Source organism: Stenella coeruleoalba (assembly GCF_951394435.1).
Source record: "Stenella coeruleoalba genome assembly, chromosome: 15".
Classification (NCBI taxonomy): domain Eukaryota; kingdom Metazoa; phylum Chordata; class Mammalia; order Artiodactyla; family Delphinidae; genus Stenella; species Stenella coeruleoalba.
Genome location: NC_137161.1, coordinates 69,412,562 through 69,433,259, shown reverse-complemented (window position 1 = coordinate 69,433,259; position 20,698 = coordinate 69,412,562). Strand labels below are relative to the sequence as shown.

The window sequence follows — 20,698 nt, the reverse complement described above, 5'->3', positions numbered from 1 at the left end:
TTATACAACATTACAAGATTGATGCATAGGGCTCCCAAATACCTCCAAACAAGATTCACCAATTGTTAACATTTTGTTTTATTCTCTCCTCTCTCCCTTTTGCATTCTTTCTGAGTTCAGAGTAGTTTGTCTATATAACACCAAGTTGTTCTCTAATATTTCATTGTGTATTTTCTAAAAGCAAGGAGATTCCTTTATGTAACCACAGTGCACTCATCAAGTTCAGAAATTTTAACATATATCCACTTTACAGTTTACATTCCATTTGTCAATTGTCCCAATAATGTCTCTTACAGTATTTTTTCCCCACTAGTACAGGATCCATTCTAGAATCATGTTTTGCATTTAACTGTGATGACTCATCAGTCTCTTTTATTCTGGAAATAGTCCTTAGCTTTTCATTGTTTTTTATGACTGAGATGTTTTTGTAAAACATGGCAGGTTATCCTACAGAAAGTCCTGCAGTTTGGGTTGGTCTGTTGTTTCCTCATGATTAGATTCACATTATACCTTCCTGGATACACTACTGTAAGTCATGTTTTGTTTTCAGAAGTTTACATCTGGAGGCACTTGCTGGCCATCTGCCCCCTCATTGGTGATTTTTATTTTTCTCAACTGATGAAAGTGTTGTCTAGTTTCACTGTATAATAATTACTATCCACTTATAACTAATAAATTCTCTGAAGGGAGACACTTTCAGATAATATTCTATTCTTCATCAGACTTTCATCTCCTAAATATTCTATCCATTGACAATTATTATCTGAACAAGTCTTTAAAACATGATTTCAAAATGGTGATTTTATACCTCTACCACTCCCTTCACATTTATCAATTGGCATTTTACTGAAGAAAGAAAGTTTTCTTGTTATCTATCTGTCTGTCTGTCTGTCTACCTACCTATCTCACTATTTTGCTATGTTTCTGTCTGCATATCCACCCTTTCATACACCATCTACTTATCTATTTACTGTCAGTGTAGACTAGTGGATTACTATTTTATTCAGTGGGTTAAAATACATTTAAATCCTTACTTATTTTGATACTCAACTTTCCCCAGATCTGTCCAGGAGGATCCCCTTTAAGCAGGTTCATGTGTCATTTTGATAAGTTCCCATAAGTTTTTGTCAGGGCTTGCTTACCTCTTGGCACTGTAAGATGTTCCAAGTTCTTGGATGTTCTAACCCTGGAATTAGTACTTCCTCCAAGGATTCCTGGTCTTCTTTGTTGGGACTGGAAACTAAGATCTGGGCTCTGGATTTGTTCATTGGCACTGAGCTGTCATTGCTTCCAGGTCTTTTCATTTGCCAGTTACTGAAATATTTGTACATTAGAAATCATGAGTAGATACTGATATTCCCTCCAATTCCAGTCTAACCCCACAGAGTCTTTCCTTGCTTTTTCCGTACACCCCAATGAGAACCCTGACTTCCAAAACATCAGCACACTTCCTCATTTGCACAATCCTATGTCACACATAAAAGAGTCTCAGAATTGCTATGAAAAACATACCTAATAATACATGTTTGAGATTAATTTGTAGTTTTTTGTTCCCTAGACTGATGGTCTAGAGTAAAAGTACTGTATGCGGAAGTCAGTTGCATTACTATTTTCCCCTGCAGCTGATTGTCTTAAATTTGCAAAACAAATGGGTTCATTTGTCACTTTTCAGGTTCAGTTTAGGCTTTGTTTTTTCCCATTATGATGATTAAATTTTATTTTGAATATGTAGAACATCAGCATTCTTAGTTGCATTTGTCTACATTATTGGAATATTTAACATTTATATATTGTTCTTTCACTCATGTCCCCTTCCTTGTTTTAGTATTATTACAATTAAACATATTACAATTATATATTATTACATTTAAATGTAATACATTTATACTTAAATATATTAAATATGTTTAATATATTTGTTAAATACAATTAAAAATATTAAATGGTCACCATTAGCCCTTTGGCCAAAATTTTTTCAGTTATCTCTTGCTTGGCTGAAGTTCACTCTCAAATAGATTCTCCAGGATGGGCACAAGTGTATAGTATCTCCTGAATTTTTTCAAGTTCAAAACTTCTTCTATAGCATGGCTTCTCAACCTCAAAACTACTATCCTTTAGGGCTGGGTAACCCTTTGTTATGTACGACTATTCTGCACATAGCTTTCCTGACCACTAACCACTAGATACCAGTAGCACTTTATCCCCCCAAACATTGCCCAGTTGTCCTGTGGGGTTGGGGGAGAAATTGCCTCAGTTGAGAACTATTATTCTACAGCCTAGATACATAAAGGACAGTTTGCTGGGTATAAAATCTTTGGTTAGCAGTTTTCTTTCCTTGAGGTCCCTTGTTCCCTTGAATTGTTTGTTGCTTTTAAAAAGTTTGATGCCAGCATAATTTTCTTATTTTTATAAATATACTTGATTTTTATTTTCTGCCTGGAAGCCCAGAGGACTTTTTCTTTGTCTCTGATTTTTTGTTTGTTTGTTTGTTTTTGTTTTTTTGTGGTACACGGGCCTCTCACTGTTGTGGCCTCTCCCGTTGTGCAGCACAGGCTCCGGACGCGCGGGCTCCGGACACGCGGGCTCCGGACGCGCAGGCTCAGCAGCATGTGGGATCTTCCCGGACCGGGGCATGAACCCGTGTCCCCTGCATTGGCAGGCGGACTCTCAACCATTGCGCCACCAGGGAAGCTCTGTCTCTGATTTTTAATCATTTTTTTAGGATATGGCTTAGAATTGATTCTTCCAGGTCAGTTCTCCCAGGAACTTTGTGGTCCTATTCAAAATGAATATTTAAGTTTTCAAAAATTTCCAGAAAGCTTTCTTGAACTACAGTTTTAAGTACTAGTTCTATTCAGTTGTTTTTTCTACCCCACTTTCAAACCCCAGAATTTCCAACAGTATGTAGCTTGGACATTCTTTGCCTATCTTCCATTTCAACCATTTGCTGGTTTAATGCCTTTCTTCAATGGTTTTACTAAATTTTCACATTCAAATGCATTCTTGCTGAGACATCTATTTTAGTCTTCATTTCTTGAGATGCTTTTATATTTTTCTTCTATTTTTTTCTTAAATTTGATCAAATCTCACTTCATTTCTTTCTGTGCTATGTCCATTTCTGTTCTTAGTATCTGGATTTCTAATTCTAGGTGTTCTTTTTTTTTTTTTACCTTTTTCAAATGTTTGTTTAAGATAATTAAATGTGGAGTTTTGTGCTATAGTTTTTCTCCTTCATGTTTTTGGAGGAGCAGAGGAGAAAATTTTTATTAGCTGAGATGTTATGATTCACTTTTTCTGTTTTCTTCTTACAGTGACTTTCTATGAAAAAAATTTTTTCTGTTCCTAGGTATTTTATGGACAGGATTCCAAGTTTTAGAGGGGCCACTTCTGTCAGTGTAATGAAGTGCAGTTTCTTTAAGAGATTATGTTACTGGGAAGTGAGAAATGTATTTTGTTTCTCTTTCATTTATGCAAGATCCTTAGTATTCATTTCTAGTTTCCTTACTTCCTTTTTCCTTCATTGCCACATCTTTAAGGAGCATTATGTCTTTTCCAGATCTCTGATTCTCCCACAGAAGCAATGCTTTTCCAAGGCTGACACCTTCAGAGGCTTTCACTTTCAAGCTGCTTCCTTATAGCCAATGCTGAGAACTACCAAGCCTGAGACCTGTGTTCAGTACTTTAGCATTTAGTGTTGGACTTATTTGGGGGGATGATTGTATCTGTATTTCATCTGATTCCTCCATGATCCTCTCCTCATTTTCATGACATCCCTTAAACCTTCTAACCTTCCACTCTCTCAAAGGCTTTCAGTAGTGGTGGGAACTTGGTTGGAATTTGATGTTTACTTATGAACTTACAGATAATTTGAAGGTTATGGTATTCTTTGTCTTCTTGTAATGCTGAGGGCTTGGCTATATGTAGCTCTGTTCTCCCTGTTGATTATATTTTTTGGATGGAGCTGATTGATGACTGTGAAGAGATTTGGATTCAGAGAGCCCTCATTATCTTACAGATGCTGAGAACTCTCCCAAAATGTTTACAAGTACCTATTGTCACATGCTTTTCCAACACATAATATTGTCAGCATTATTCGTTTTCTCAGCATAATGGTTGAAGATGATATTCCATTGTCAATTTCATTTTTAATTAATGAATTCTAACATCTTTGCATAATTGGTTATCATATTTTCTTCTCAGTAAATTGTTTATCCATCCCCTCTGCCTGTTTATTAATTGGGTTTATGGAGCTTCTTCTTCAGTATTAACATTAATCATGTGTCTATTTTGTGTATTGCTAATATTTTTTCTGAGTCTGACTCATCTTTCAACTCTGTTTATAGTGTTGTTACTAAATGGAATAGCTAGAGTGTATTTTCTGAGACCTTGCACATTAATATAAATGTTTCTTTTTCTTTCTGTTTTCACTCAGGATTGAGAGATTGTCTGGCTATAGAATGCTTATCTCACACAATTTTGCCCCTCATCTCTATCTACACACATTACTTCATTGTATTCCAGAATCAGAGATGAGCAGTTTAATGCAAATATGGCCTTTTTTTCTCTATCTTCCTAGATACCTAGAAAATTTTATTTATCCTTTAAATTCAAAAACTTTCTCAATATGTGTTATTACTTTTGCCTAGTATAGGATGTGCCTTTTTGATGAGTGGGGCCCTTCTTGACTTCAGGGAAGTTTTTCTGACATATCTTTAAATATTATTTTTCCCATTTTCTCTGTCCTCTCCATCAGATATGGCAGTCATTCTTATAGTGGGAATCTCTTCCATCTCTGGAATCTTCTCACTCATTACTTCCTCTCTTTTTCTTTATGCCCTTCTTTCTGAGAGAATTTGTCAAGAATGGCTTCAACATTATTGATTTCATTCCCAGGAGTATAAATTCTATTTTTTATTGTTTGTAAGCTGCATTTAATCTCAAGGGAAATACATTCCTTTTCAAAATATTTCCTCTTTATCTATTTCTATTTATTATACTCCAATCTCCCTTTTCATCTCAATCTCTCAATTTACCGTATAATTTTTCGTTTCTTGGTTCACAGAGCAAAGAATTTCCTGAAATTTTATCGAGAACACAGGCACAGCACTTTCCAAAGCACGCTTCTGCTTCCTCTAACAGTGCCGTTTCAAAGACCCTTCCTCTGATGCTTCAGCTTAATATTTCTGTCCTCATGCTATATCATCTTGAAAAAAATAAGTCTGAGATAAATGGCCGAGATGTTCGTTGTTCTTATTTCTACTTCTGCTTATTCATCAAGGAACAAGAAACGTATAGCCTTTTCCTATTTGCTACATATGTAAATTTCCTCCTTAGTTCCCCTGAGTGCCCATCAGGTTGTAATGTGATCTAGTCCTCCTTTTTGCTCTGATGTTGGAGAGCTATTTGGTGTGCAGCCTTTAGCCAGCTTTGTAGTTTAACATAGCCAACTATCATTAAACTTTCTAGTTTAAAAAGCCAATTATTCTTTAATATTCTGGTGCTTTAAAGAGGGATATCTTAGTACCACTCCCTCATTATCCCTCTATGGTATTTAGAATTTATTCCTGAATAGGCTATTTCCGCATTTATGACTAAAAATCTACAACCTTTACCATGGCCACTCCACAGCTCATTTCTCTGCAAATGCAGATTTTATGTCACAACTGATGCTTTGTAAGGGTGTTAAAAGGCTCTGAATACCCTAGTCCACAGTTCCCATATGAGGGAGATTTGAATTCCTTCACTCTGATGGAAGAAGGTCCAGGCTTGTGAGATTTCTTGAAATATTTTTCCACTAATCGTTCCACCATTATACCTATGGGCTTTAAAGATTTAACTCATGGGTATTCTTCCTGTTTTCTAGCAGGACATTGTATAATACTCCTAATTCCCAGTGCTATTGAAATTCTTCATCTCCTCTTGAGGTTTGTATCTGTAGGGAATGGCTGGCTACTCAGAGGTCATTGTATTTCTATCATCATAACTCAGAATGAAGTGGGCTATGATTATGTCACTCTGCTGTATAAAATCCTTCAAGGGTTTCCAACTGTATGTAGTGTAAGGCATAAAAGCCTCTCAGAATAACATGTGAGCTCTTTACAACATGGCACCAAACTATCTCTTCAACTTCGTATTTATTCACTTCCTTCCATATATCTCAAACTCTCACCATACTAGATTATTAATCTTTTTTCCCAAACATGCCAGGTAATTTCAGACCTTTCTATTTCTGTTCATATATGGTTCCCTCTGCCTGAAATGCCTTGCCTCTCCTGGCTCAGTGGAAAATTCTCATTTATCCTTTGAAGTGGAATGGAAATGACATCTCTCCTTTGCAGTATACCCAGATGCTCAAAGCAAGATAAATTATATCATTCTCTGCGGCCCCATTGCTGTGGTCTGAATGTTGTGTCCCCCTAAAATTTATCTGTTAAATCCTCACACCCAACGTGATGATATTTGGAAGTGGGGCCTTTGGGAGGTGATTTGGTCATGAGGGCAGAGCCCTCATGGGTGGGGTTAGTGCTTTTGTAAAAGAGGCCTGAGAGATCTCCCTAGGCTTTTCTCAGGGAAATTATCTTCTGATAGAACATTGAATTTTTCCTCCCTTTTATTGCCTCTGTTCTCTGTCTCCAGAACCCCAATAAAAGAAATAGCAAACATCCATGCTGCTTTATATTTCTTTCATATATTCCATTCTTTTGCCTTTGGCTCAGGTCTGCAGGATTCTACTGACTTTATCATCAGATCATCGACATGGTTGTTAAACATAGCCATTCTCTTATTCAGTCTGTCCAATGAATTTTTTTATTTTTTTAGTGCCAAACATATTTTTAATTACCACGTGCTCATTTTTGTTCTGATTGCTCCTTTTTTTGCAGTAGCAGTCTGTTCTGACTTATGTATGTGACATCCTTCCAATCTCACTGGAGTCCTTTGTTAATGTTTTAAAAATTGTTTTGTTTCCTGAGTGATCTGTGTTTCCTAAAAACACAGTTATTTTATTTGTGAATTTTAATGTTTCTCTTGCGTGTGATTTCTTTTTCTCTCATGTTTGTTGATCCTTGGTTGTTCGTTCTTGTTTATGAAGAAAAATCTCATTACTCTATTAAGTAATGAGCGTTTCATTTGGATTTGTATAGATCTGTTCCCAAAAAAACTTCTCCCTGGATGATTCTGTACCAGTAGGTGGGGTATGATTACTGGAAAGCCACATTTAAGAGTTGTGGTTAAAGGGTCAGTAGGCTGTGGATAGCAAGTAAAAAAAAAGGAGGACTTGACTTTGGCAGTGGTTTATTTTGATGTATTCCTTCTTGAGAAAGGCTGCCTTGCCTTTCTTTTTTCATTAGGTACAAACTGTGTGTTTTAGAGTTTTCTAGAACTCTGTTTTGCTTCCCTTTCATGGTCTTACACTCGAAAAAGAGGCATCTCCTTGTGGGTGAGACACTTTCTTTAGAGTGCACAGCTTGGATTTTTAAGTGGGAGCAAAAAGTTATCTGCTGTATATATTTGGGGGGAAGTCAGGGAAGAGTGATGAGGTCCAACTAGCTGAGACTTCCCAGCTTTAGTTCTTTAAACCAAATCTATTCAACATATATTTATTGAATGACAAGAGTACAAAAATGGCTAGAAATTTTGCCCATCCCCGTCCCCATGCACCTCTGCAATATGACTTTGGAACCCCCTAGCACGAGTCGGGGTCGATTTCTCCACCCCCTTGAATCTGGGCTTGGCCATGTGACTTGCTTTGTTCAATGGGACTGTAAAAAAGTGACCTGAAAGAGAGTTGAAAATCTCTTGAACACTGGGGCTTGTTCTCTCTTGTGGCTCTTGTAGGGAAGATAGATGAAAGACCAGAAAGTTAAAAATACATTCTTTTACATATGAATTCTGAGATATCAAAAGCAACAGTGCTGGGAAGAAGCCCAAGAGGATATAAGAAGAGGCATGTGGCCCATTTGCCTTTATGGCTCTGATCAACGGCCTGTTAGACACTAAGCATATGAAAAAAGACTTCTCTTGATTATCTAACCAGCAGCCAACCCACAGCTGACCGTGGATGCTTGAAAGAGTCCAGCAGAGACTAGCTGAGCTCACACAGGTAAGAACTGCCTAGCTGATCCAAATCATGAACTGAATAAAGAGTTGTTATTTGTTTTATTGTTTGTTTGCTTTTTGTTTTTCATTAAAACTCCTTTAATGAGGTGAGGAACTCGACTGTTGTGGCGTCTCCCGTTGCGGAGCACAGGCTCCGGACGCGCAGGCTCAGCGGCCATGGCTCATGGGCCCAGCTGCTCCGCGGCATGTGGGATCTTCCCGGACCAGGGCACGAAGCCGTGTCCCCTGCATCGGCAGGCAGACTCTTAACCACTGCGCCACCAGCGAAGCCCTGAGGTGAGGAACTCTTAATAGTAAACTCAACAGCTGAGTAACAGGATGATGGTGCAACAGTAGTTAAGAGTTGTTATTTGAAGCCATGAAGTTTTGGAGTAGATTATTACACAGCAAAAGCTAACTGATATAAGCACCAAATTGTATTAGTGTTCCAGGTACTGTGAATACAAGATAAACAAAAGTAGATAAGGCCTTTGCCCTCAGCTAGTGATAAACAAAGAAATAAATGAGGAAGACAATTTCAGAGAGTAATACACAGTGTGAAGGAAAGGAAACAGGGAGATGTGACAGAGTGACTGCCTAGGGTTGGGATCTAATTTAGATATTGTGGCCAGAAAAGAATTCTTTGAATAGCTGAAGTGTGGGCCAAGATCTGAATGATAAGGAAGAGCCAACCACTTGAAGGTCTAGAGATATTTGTTCCAGACAAAGGAAACAGCAAGCGCAAAGGCACTGAGGTGGGAACACATATTAAAGGGACATAAAAAAGGTCAACAAAGCTGTAATATAGTGAGCAAAGGAGAGACTGAGTGAAAGGTTATAAAGTCAGGGAAACAGACCACATGGGAGGACTTGGACTATAATTAACGTATTAATTACCTTAATGCTTGTGCCATATCTCATTCCTGTCCTTTAGATTTGTGGACTAGGAGCTTGGAGTTTTAAAACACTCCTATGGGAAGGATCCCTCTTCCCTCTAGCATTTGGGCTACAACTTCCTATGATCTGTTTTCATCAGTCAGATCCATCTGCTTTCCATCTTCTAGGATTGCGTCAAAATGTCCTCCAGCTGCCTGTTCATTATAGGTTATTGCAAGGTTTTGAATATAGATCCCTGTGCTATATGTAGGTCCTTGTTGTTTGGATTAATTCTTTTTAAAACACAGGGTTGTTGGTGTTTTGTTTTTACATTTTTAAGGACCTTGGTATATGTCAGTCCTTAATTCAGTCTTTAATTGAAATCTTCTTATCTCATTTTTAAATTTGTAGCTCTGAGCTCATCTTAATCTCCTTTTGTTACCCTCTATTTTTCTCTTTGTTTCTTCTCCTGTCGACTTGTCTCTAGAGTGGCTGGTAAGAGGTGAGGCCTCAGTAGGATATCTGCTCACTACCCAATAAATATTTATTTGGCATCTTTTACCTGCAAACAAAATTGAGGCCCTTCTCCCCCACCAGTTATCCCTGCAGGCACCTGCCTTCCTCAGTTCCAGCTGAGTCGAGGATAGCTCATCAAAAAAACCTCATGCTGGGACACTGAGGAAACACAAGGGTTAATTCTTCCCTGTCCCTTAAATTTCACTGGACCCTTCAGGTGTTTCATTTCCTAGGGAGGTGTTGCTTTTGACATGTCAGAATTCATATGCCAAAAATATGTATTTTAACTCCCTGGTTTCCTTCCTTCCTATCTATCTACCTATCTATCTAGCCATCCATCTATTATCTATCATCTATCTATGTATCTCCATTGAATTTGGGGGGCCATATGTCAATAGGGGATGGCACATAGGATGTCGTACCTGGAAGGGATGGACCACATAAACCCATTGAGAACAGAAGACCCTTCGCCCTTGCAAACCAAGAGTTTGCTTGGTAGGCATTTGTAAAGTTTCCAGGCACAGAAATCTTAACTCATCTCCCTAAAGCAAATAAATATACTTTTGTACAGAGATTAGAGTACTTGAAAGGTGATGTTAGCTACCTTCAGAGCCCAGTACACACTCATAATATTTTATTGCACAAATCTGTTGGGTCCTTTGCAGAACTCCAGAGTAAAATAAAGAAAATGTTTGCTTGTCCTGTTGCCATATGGGAGCTACATTCCTTCTCTTAAACCCAGAATCAGGAGGCCAAACCATCTTGAAGAAAGAGAAAAGGAGGCCAACATCCTCTTCTCTGCCTCAGGGCCATTGCATGTGCTACTTCCTTTGCCTGGGACACCCTACTCCCTGCTCCTCCTCCAAGTCTCTTACTTATCCTGTCTCTTACTTACACTTCTGGTCTCAGCTTGTAAGCTGTTTGCTCAGAGAGGCCCTCCTTTCCTGCTTTTCTAATCTTCCCTTCCCGCCCCCAATATAGAGGATGCTGCTGATGCCCTGTCCAGGTCCCCCTCCCTGGTGGGACCTCAGGTGATGTGAGTATTCATTGCTAAAAGGGAGCTGCCTTGCCTGGGAAGTTACTCCTGGCCAGCGGTCAGTCAGTGGCCAATGATTGACCAGGGTACAAAAGGCCGGCTGCCTGGCCTCAAGGTGGACCAAAGACTTCCAGGGTATCGAGCTGAAGTTAGTCTCCAGCTGAGACCCCAGCTTTGCTTAGTTTTCTTCTCCTGTCTTCTCCTGCTTCCTTCACACCCCATCCACAGAGAGCGCTCCCCTAATAATTCACTTCCACCAAGATCACCACCATCTCAGGCCCTGCTTCTAGGAATCCTGACTTCAGCCACTTAGGATGCTTTATTTAAGAGGTTTATCCATCTACATAACTGAGAACAACTTTTCTGTCTGATCCCTGCACCTGTAACCACGATGGAGATTCACGTGGGCAGACTCATATGTGAATAACATCCCCAGAACTGGCCACACAGTAGCCCCCTCTCCCCTAAGAGCTTCTCATCTGGGAAGTGGAGGTTGGAAAAAAAAAAGAGAGAGACACTGCACACAAGCAATTCACCCCGGAGGCTGTGCTGACATTGCAGAAGCAAAGCTGTTTGTCTGACCTAATAAAAAGGGCTATATTTTAGAGGCTTTAGTGAAATCATTTAATCTAAAATTCAATATAAATGCTACTCTGTGTTAATCTTTAAGAACCAACAAGTCAATCCCAGATCTGTTCTTTCCCTGAAATGAAACTAATTTGGTTAAAGACAGGGGTTTTTTGAGTTTATTTATCAGAAAGTTCAAAGTTCAAAGCCATGATTAAGTATCTTCTCCACAGTATAGCCCCTTGGGAGCAACAGTAACAGCACAAAACTAATAAAACATAATAAATTCACCGTTAAAGAGCCTATAGAGACATTGACTAATGGCATGAGACCCACAGAATAGCTCAGAAATAAGTTCATATGCAAATATTGTTAAACGCCAGTCCGCTGTCACTTACACATCCAGTACTTAAAATTTAGACTATTTGAAAGTGACTCTGAGATGTAACAATTGTGAATTTTTGTGTGGCAGGGCGGGGTGGGGGGGGATGAACTTACGTCACACATGGAGCTGGATGCTGAAGCTGTAGATGGTAAGTGAAACAACTGACCACTCAGCATCTACTTGGCACGTGTGTAGAAACTCCCACGAAGGGATTTAAAATCTTTACAACTGTTACTGTTCCTAATGGAAGTGCAGAGGCGGAGGAGAGGAATGGCAAGTAGGGATTTGAGGATACCCAAGACTAAAAGTCTTGCAGCTGTCAAATCTTAGTGCGTCCATGTCAGTCACTATGGTGTCTGCCTTAGAAACTGATTTTCCAAATGCACGTTCAGGAAACAAAAGGACTAGCATTCCGTCTTACGGAAGAAGATAGAGCTTAGACATCTGTTGAATTAGAATTTGAAGGTGGTCAAAGTGGCCATTCTCCCTCTCATTTCCCCAGCTTCCCCACCTGCAGTTTGAGAAGCCGTCTCTTTACAGTCTCAAGCAGGCTCATTCCACTCAGTCCCTTCGCAGTGTAGGTTTGCTTTTCCTTCTGCATCTTTGCCTTTCTTTTGATGGCACCATTATCGTCTTAGTTGCTGAAGTTTCAAACCTTGGCCCCTATACCTTTAGCCTTCTTATTTCTTCTTTTGCTATATTATCTTCAGGGCCAGTACCATCCATAGTCCTGGCTGTGATTCCTTGACCTCCTCTTGGGATGTGACCATCACTTTCATACCACTTGAGTCATTCACGGACCTGGCCACACCTTGGATCTTGGTATTATTCTGAGTCTTCCTCCTCTAACAGCATGATTGCGGGGACCCACTGGGAGAATTCTCTACTTCGGCTCTACTACCTACATGTCCCCCTACGCCAGCTTGTGCTGATTTTTTTCTTATCACTTGAAGCATGTGAGATTAACTGCTTTGACTCTTTTCTCTTGTTTTAAAGAAAACCACACCAAGATCTATGTGTTTCCTCCCAGAAAGGAAAGAGATATGCAACAAGGAAGGGAAAAATGTGTCTGCAAATCTGCACCTTGAAGTCCCATGTATTTAAAACTCATTCTTGTTTGCCTTTTATATTCCTATAAAAATGTATAGAGAATCTTATCCCCCCAAATTCCAAATAAGATAAAAATCTTGTGTTTGGACAGCACCAATCAAAGAGGAGGAGACCCTCTCACCCTGCTGCCCACGAGCAAAGGCTCAGCTACACGGTAAAACAATCCCTCTGAAATACGTTCCACCAGCAAATGAACCATAGTAACTCTGGGGCCCAGGGCCGTCCTGACTAAAACCAGAAGACAGGCATAGTGTAGGTTATAATACCTGAATAGTACCTGGCTTTGGGTTTGATAGATAAAGGCTTTAACCAGTTTTATTCTTTTAATATCTCATAATGCTTATCTCATTTCCATCAAATGGAATAAAAGCATGCTATTGGCTGGTGAGAAGATGTAACCCCAATGTTGACCTACCCTACACCTAGTGTGAATTCTGAAATCAACTCCACTGGTCATAGTAGCTTCTCCTTCTACCTCTTTGCCTCGATTTTCCCCTGGAACCTACTAGCCCAGGAGCTCCAATCTCACAACTCTCTGATCTCACTTGTTTCAGCCCAGAGTCAGCCACTTCACCGGCTCTTATGAACATCCACTGCCCTTGCCTCCATGAACTTCCATTACCCCTGCCTTCCCATCCTCAGCTGTGCCACTCACTACTCCCTTCAATATCTAGAACAACTATCAGGCAACACTTAGTAAAATCATGAGAGGTATTTGCTCTTTATCTACTGGGTCCTGTGATAGCTCTAACATCCTTGATTTTTCCTTGGTTGACTCCATAACATATTCTTAAAGGACTTCAAACCTATTCCACTCTGATCAAAGGACATATTCCTTTCCCACCGCCAAACCCTGCAAAATCATATTTTGTGGGGACCAAGTCCATCCAATGTGAATTTTCTCAAAATCTTTCCTATCTACATCAAATTTATATTTGTATTTTCCTCTCTCTTTTTTCTTTCTCACCTCAAGTAAAGAAATTTCCTTTGGCATTATCTAATAAAGTTGAAAATGTACATGGCCTATGACCCAATGTTTTTTTTCCCTATCTATTTGTCTCCTAGACCATTTTCCTATTGACTTATTGTACTTGCTTTTTAGTGGAACTCTGTCTTTATTAGGGGGCTGAGACTGTAGAGAGAGCTATGCTAATTATGTATGCCCCTTTCCTCCAGAATCTAAACCTTCCCCAAAATAGACACAGAGGTCAGACACTGTCATCATGGAGCTCAGAGTTCAGTAAGGAAGGTGGGGTATAAATTATAATGCAGCATAAGTGCTATAATGGATGTCTACTCGAGCTATGCTCATGACACAAAGAAATGTATTAACTCTCTGTGGGTGGAAGCAAAAAAGCATTATAGACAAGGTACAGCTGAGCCAGGTCTTAAAGAATTAGTAGTTGAGTAGACAAGATGGGGAGGTATCCATTCAATATTTGTCAGATCAGTAAATTAAGGGCATATCACACAGAGAAAGCAACATGTGCAGCAAAAGTGACAAAGTTTAAACAGCTTAGTCTCTTCAGGAAAACTGCCGACTCGGTGTAGCTAAATCAAGAGGGAGGCAGAGAGTGCGGGCAAGTGGGCCTGAGAGCTCAAAAAATAAAATAGAGTATACCTAAGAAAAATTAGATGAAGGAAATGATATTGATAAAAGCAGAAATTATTGGTTTGAAGGGCATAAAAACAGTAGAATTAACTAATTCCAAGAGTTGTTTCTACAAAAGAAAGAAAGAGCAAGGGAAAAGAGAGGGCCAGAGACAGGAAGGATAGGAAGAAGGGGTGGAGGGAGAGAGGATAGACAAAGGTCTGCAAGTTTAATCAAGGGGAAATGAAAACTACATGGAAAGTTAATTTACTGAAGATATATTTACAGAGTGCTTAATACTTGCCAGGTCTTGGAGTAGGTGTTGGAGACAAAACAGCTGTATAAAGAGGTATGTCTTCTGCCTTGGAGAAGCTGAATTTTGGATAAGGAAATGCTTCTTTAAACATATAATTATCAGATGAAAATGTAACCACCAATTGAAAGTGGTATGAAGGAAAGGTAAAGAGTCCAATGAGAGGTTATAGCAAGATCAAAAATTAATGTGGGGCTGGGTGCTGGATCATGAAAGGCTTTTTGAAATTGTGACTTTTAAGCCAATGTCTGGTGAAGGAGAATGAGTTAACCAGGCAAAAAGTGACTGGAAATGCAATCCAGGGGGAAAACCAGCCTGTGTGAAGGTCTTGAGGTAGGAAAGAACATGGTCAAGTTCAAGTAACTGGAAGAAGGTTGAGGGGCTGCAGCAAACAAAGGAAGCAGAGAGTTACAAAGACTTATAGGTAGGATGACCGATAGTCCCAGTTTGACCAGGACTGAGGGGTGGGGGTGGGTGCTGGGTTGTGGGAATTTCCATCTTAAAACTGGGACAGTCCCAGGCTAACCTAGATGAATTGGTCACCTTATTTACAGGCCTTCTTCAACATTTTGGACCTTAGCAGAAGAACAATATGGTGGCCATAATCAAGGCTGCCATAGTGAGGATGGAGAGAAATGAATGGATTTAAGAAATATTTAGAGGTAAGTTGATAGAACTTGATGACTAAATGATAGCCAGGGAAGGAAATAGGGCAGAGGGAATAATCAAGGGAACAATCAATTGACAATTTTTGGCTTTAGAAACCAAAGGAATATGCATAAAAAAGGAATAAAAGCACCAAAAAAATGACACTAAATTTGTTCATTGACATCAACTGTCAAATCAGCGCTCCTGATTTTATCACCATTGAGCTATACAGAAATAAATCTTAGTACCCTCCATCTCTTCCATTCCTGGGGTTGAAAAGGAAACTAGGCCTGGTGGAAACCCAAATGTGCTTGAGAAAGAATTTGGAGTCAGTTTCAACCTTTAAAGAAAGGGAGTGTTCCTCACCCTAGTAAGGGGGTATGACTCAACATAATGAGAAACGAAAAGTAGGAAGCCTTTAATACCGAGTGCATTCATCTTGCATTCAGATGGCACGTCAAGGAATGTATTACTCTTGCCCCTCCCCCCACTCCCAACTCGCAGACTCCCTTATTTAACCCAGAGGAAATTGCAACTGAATTATGAAGTCCTTTCAAAACTAGACATTTGACACATCTGTTACAGAAGCCTTATAAAAAGCACACTGGATACCTGTAAATTTTATAATTATGTCAATTCAAACTCAAAGACACTCACATGAATTAAAAAAATATATATTTCCAGCTCAAATCTCAGAGTTTCTTCTGCCTGCCGTTGAGATATGGGGAATATTTGCTGTATGCACTAAATTCTTTTCTTTAACTGCCCATGTCAGGAGAGCACAGGACTGGAATGAAGATGAGCACAGTAGACCAAGGATGAGAGCTTATTGAACACGTAGATTTAATCCAGGTTCAAAAGCACAATCCCAGTGAGATCTAAATCAGGTATCTGGACAAGTGAGAACTTGCTTTCCAATACCCCTGAATCCTCAATGGAAGGATGCTTTTTTTTTTAGACATGGGAGCAGAATGCCAAGTCTGGGATGGGCTACCAACATCATTCAGCGCAAACTTATATCTACAGTTTGTTTTTCAAGCATTCATTCACTCATTCATTAATTTAACAAATAGTTATTGAGCACCTACTTCTAGGAATTTGGGATATGTCCATGAAAACAGATACAAATCCTTCCTCTCAGTGATTTTAGATTCTAAAGAAAGGATTCAAGTAATAAACAATAAGAATAAGCAACATACGTAATGCATGAGTAAGTTATACAGTACCATCTGGTGGAAGGTGAAAACAGTTCCATAACAAAAGAAAAAGGAGGGCAGGGTAAAAGAGATCACAGTGATTGTGAGAGGAGGGGCAGGTTGCAATTTAAATAAATTGGTTGCGTAGCTCTCCTTGTGAAGACAACGTTTAAAAACATATTTGAAAGAGGTGAGGGAATCAGCCATGGGGACCTTTAGGAGGAGAGCCTGGTTGACTGTTGTTGTTTCTTTCCTCCACATAGTCCAGAGTCATCTAAAATGGGACTTTTAGCCAAGTGCTCCACTAGGCTCAGAAGCTGGGTTTTGCTTGTGTCGCACCCATAAGTCATGTGACCTGATCAATTTCATCTGTAATACTCTAAACTTAGCCCACCACCCTTACAATTTCCATGCTTCCAGAGCCTCCTCTGCAGTTCTTGCTGTGTTGTAGCTTGACAGAATGCCTTGAACTTGTCTGTTTGGGTGTCTATCTTCTGTACAAGGCAGTAGAGAAGCTCAGAGATTAGGGCAAATCAAATTAGAAACTGACTCTGCAGCTTAACACTGACCGTCCTTGGGCAAGTTAGTTAACCTCTATGAGTCTCAATTTTCTTATCCGTAAAGTAAGATAATAATATCTACTAAGTAGAGTTGTCATTAGTATTAACCAGAGAAATTGTAGAGCGCTTAGCATAAGTGCTTGGCAAAACAGTAAGCACTTCATTAAAGCTAACACTTCTTGATGGTACTCATATCAGAGCCATCTCTTTGTTGTTTTTTTTTTTTTTTTTTTTTTGCGGTACGCGGGCCTCTCACTGTTGTGGCCTCTCCCGTTGCGGAGCACAGGCTCCGGACGCGCAGGCTCAGCGGCCATGGCTCACGGGCCCAGCCGCCCCGTGGCATGTGGGATCTTCCCGGACCGGGGCACGAACCCGCGTCCCCTGCATCAGCAGGTGGACTTTCAACCACTGCGCCACCAGGGAAGCCCCAGAGCCATCTCTTTGGAGGCAAGCTCCCTCTTGTATTCCATTCTAGTTTACCAGTGTCCACCTTAGAGCCTGGCGTGGGTAAGTATGGTTATGAGCAATGGAATCCAGTTCTTCCAAGACTACCCAGAAAAACATGCCTGAAGCCCCACTGGAGAACTCGCCCTCTGTACCTGGCCGGTAAATAGCCATCCATCTATTCACCAGGATGAGAAGTTTAAACACACACACAATAATCAGACTTTATCCTTCTTTTTTTTTTTTTTTTCCCTGAATTTACTATCTTGCGAAGAGTGGAGTAACCAGGTAAGGGAAATATTTGGCAAAGTTTTTCTTTCCTTGTAACATGCTATTAAAGGAGACTGTTTCTTATCCAAATTGTAGTATTTCTTGGTCCTTCTTTGTTTCAAAATGTATTCTTTGTCTAAGATTAAAGCATAATGTTAATAATAAAATTAATTCTCTGGTGTATCAGGCTGCAATATAAAGGTAGGATGTGATTCTCTATATAGAAGGGCTTCATAAAGAGAATCAAATCTCTGATCCCAAATGCCTTGCAGTGTGGATAGAAAGTTAGGTACCAGATTAAAAAGATTTTTCCCAAGTCTCCTTTCTTACTGCATTTTAGAGTTTCAGAATTATAACATCATGGTGCTCAGACTCTGTTAGTAAGCATTAGTCTCTGGTGGCTAATGGGCAAAGTCCATAATTACCCCGCCCTTCTGGATGTCCCAGCAGGAAACAAGTGGTTATGACATGCAGGCATCTCTGAAGTCTCTTAAGGTTGAGGGGCTCTGGGTGGAAACGACATGCTGGGCCAAGGAAAGTGGCAATATGATCATTCTTGCTGTGAGCTGATTTGGATACAGATGTTAAGGAAAGAGGTCATGGTTATCTGACACTTTTCTATATCCAAGTTTCACAAGCTTTGGTTTGCGAACCAAATCCAGCCTATTGCCTGCCTTTGTAAGTAAATTTTATGGTTGCTTGTAGTGGTCACTCCTTTTCTTTTCACATAGTCTCCTGGCTTGTCAAGTATGCGTCCACAGCTGAATAGAAATCCTACCAATCTTCCGCTTTCCTGGTTGAAGTCCACGATCTAGAAAAGAGGTCGGCAAACTATAACCCACAAGCCAGTTCTGGCCCGTTGCTTGTTTTGTCAATAAAGGTTATTGGAACACATACACACCCATTCATTTATGTATTGTCTGTGAGTGCTTTCAAGCCATAATGGCGACATTGAGTAGTTGCAACAGGGGCGTGCTAAGCCAAAAATATTTATCGTCTGACCCTTTACAGAAAGTTTTGCCAACCCCCCATTCTGTACGAATAAAGTTTTCTGAAGAATTTGCACCCAGAGAAGCTTGGGAAAGAATTAAATCATCACCCACATATGGCAGTAGACACCTGTATTCACACTCCGGCAAATCTGGGGACTGGCTTTGGGCCTCAATTCAGCAACTTGATGCAGCAGAAAGCCATCACCTCTCACATTAAATTAAGGCTGTGGATGTGAAACAGATGGGTCTTGTGGTTTTGTTGGTATTTAATTTTTTCAAATTTTTTCCTTTGTTTTACAACTGTGTAAGAGCTAAAAGAATAAGGAACTTTTAACTAAGACATCTATTTGTAAATATTTAATTTATATTTGAATAAAAATAACTTAAGTGACACTAGAACTTCTGGAGAAGTTTTATAAGGGGATCTGTAAATTTCTCGGGTTTGAGAAACAAAAGTGAAGCAACTTTTCCTGTTGGTTGAGGAGCCAGTGGAAAGAAGTAATGGGGGAAAAATGGGTGTAGATAACTGTTTTGAAAAATTTACTGTGAAAGTCAGAGTAATATTAGCAATAGTGTGCAGGGGAGGGTGAGATTCAAAAGATGCTTTTGTGAGTACTTTTTTTAATAGAAGAGGCTTCTCTATTTAAATTTCAAAGGGATTCTTGTTGGCAATCATTGATCTGTTTACTGCCCTGATAATTTTCCAAAATGACATACAAATGGAATCATATAGTGTGTCCCTTTCTGAGTATGTCTTCTTTCACTTGGCAAAAAACACTTCAGATTCATCCATGCAGTTGTGGGTATCAATAGTTCATTCCTTTTTATTCTTGAGTAGCCGCCCATCGTATGGATGTACCACCGTTTCTTTAACCATTCACTACTTAAAGGGCATTTGCATCGTTTCCAGATTTTGACAGTTATGACGAAACCTGTAATAAACATTCACACACAGGTTTTTGTGTGAAAATAAATTTTACTTTTTCTTGGGTAAATCCCTGGGAGTGGCATTGCTGAGTCATATGATCATTGTATGTTTAATTTTACCATAAACTGACAAGCTGTTTTCTAAAGTGGCTGTACTATTTTGTTGAATTTAATTTTTTCAAAAATTAGCCAATGAGCTCATTTTTTTCCCTCAAGACTGCTTTGGCTATTCGGGGTCTTTTGTGTCCCCATACAAATTTTAAGATTTTTTGTTCTAGTTCTGTAAAAAATGCCACTGGTAGTTTGATAGGGATTGCATTGAATCTGTAGATTGCTTTGGGTAGTAGAGTCATTTCACAATATTGATTCTTCCAATCCAAGAACATGGTATATCTCTCCATCTGTTGGTATCATCTTTAATTTCTTTCATCAGTGTCTTTTATAGTTTTCTGAGTATGGGTCTTTTGTCTCCCTAGGTAGGTTTATTTCTAGGCATTTATTCTTTTTGTTGCAATGGTAAATGGGAGTGTTTCCTTAATTTCTCTTTCAGATTTTTCATCCTTAGTGTATAGGAATGCAAGAGATTTCTGTGCATTAATTTCATATCCTGCAACTTTACCAAATTCATTGATTAGCTATAGTAGTTTTCTGGTGGCATCTTTCGGATTCTCTATGTATAGTATCATGTCATCTGCAAACAGTGACAGTTTTATTTCTTTTCCAATTTGTATTTCTTTTATTTCTTTTTCTTTTCTGATTGCCATGACTAGGACTTCCAAAACTATGTTGAATAATAGTGGCAAGAGTGGACATCCTTATCTTGTTCCTGATCCTACAGGAAATGCTTTCAGTTTTTCCCCATTGAGAATGATGTTTGCTGTGGGTTTGTCGTATATGGCCTTTATTATGTTGAGGTAGGTTCCCTCTATGCCCACTTTCTGGAGAGTTTTTTTTTATCATAAATGGGTGTTGAATTTTGTCAGAAGCTTTTGCTACATCTATTGAGATGATCATACGGTTTTTATTCTTCAATTTGTTATTATGGAATCAGACTTCCTAACTTCAGACTATACTACAAAGCTACAGTAATCAAGACAATATGGTACTGGCACAAAAATAGAAATATGGAACAGGATAGAAAGTCCAGAGATAAACTCTTGCACCTATGGT

General features: G+C 39.3%; 1 long non-coding RNA gene across 1 annotated transcript in view; it reads right to left on the bottom strand.

Annotated features, from left to right (window-relative positions):
* Positions 1-521: 521 nt before the first annotated feature.
* The window catches only part of LOC307198712, a 236,786-nt gene continuing 216,609 nt past the window's right edge, over positions 522-20,698 (bottom strand). Inside the window, exon 7 of the long non-coding RNA XR_013831676.1 lies at positions 522-1,314. This is a non-coding gene — a long non-coding RNA (uncharacterized lncRNA). The remainder of the gene's footprint in view (positions 1,315-20,698) is intronic.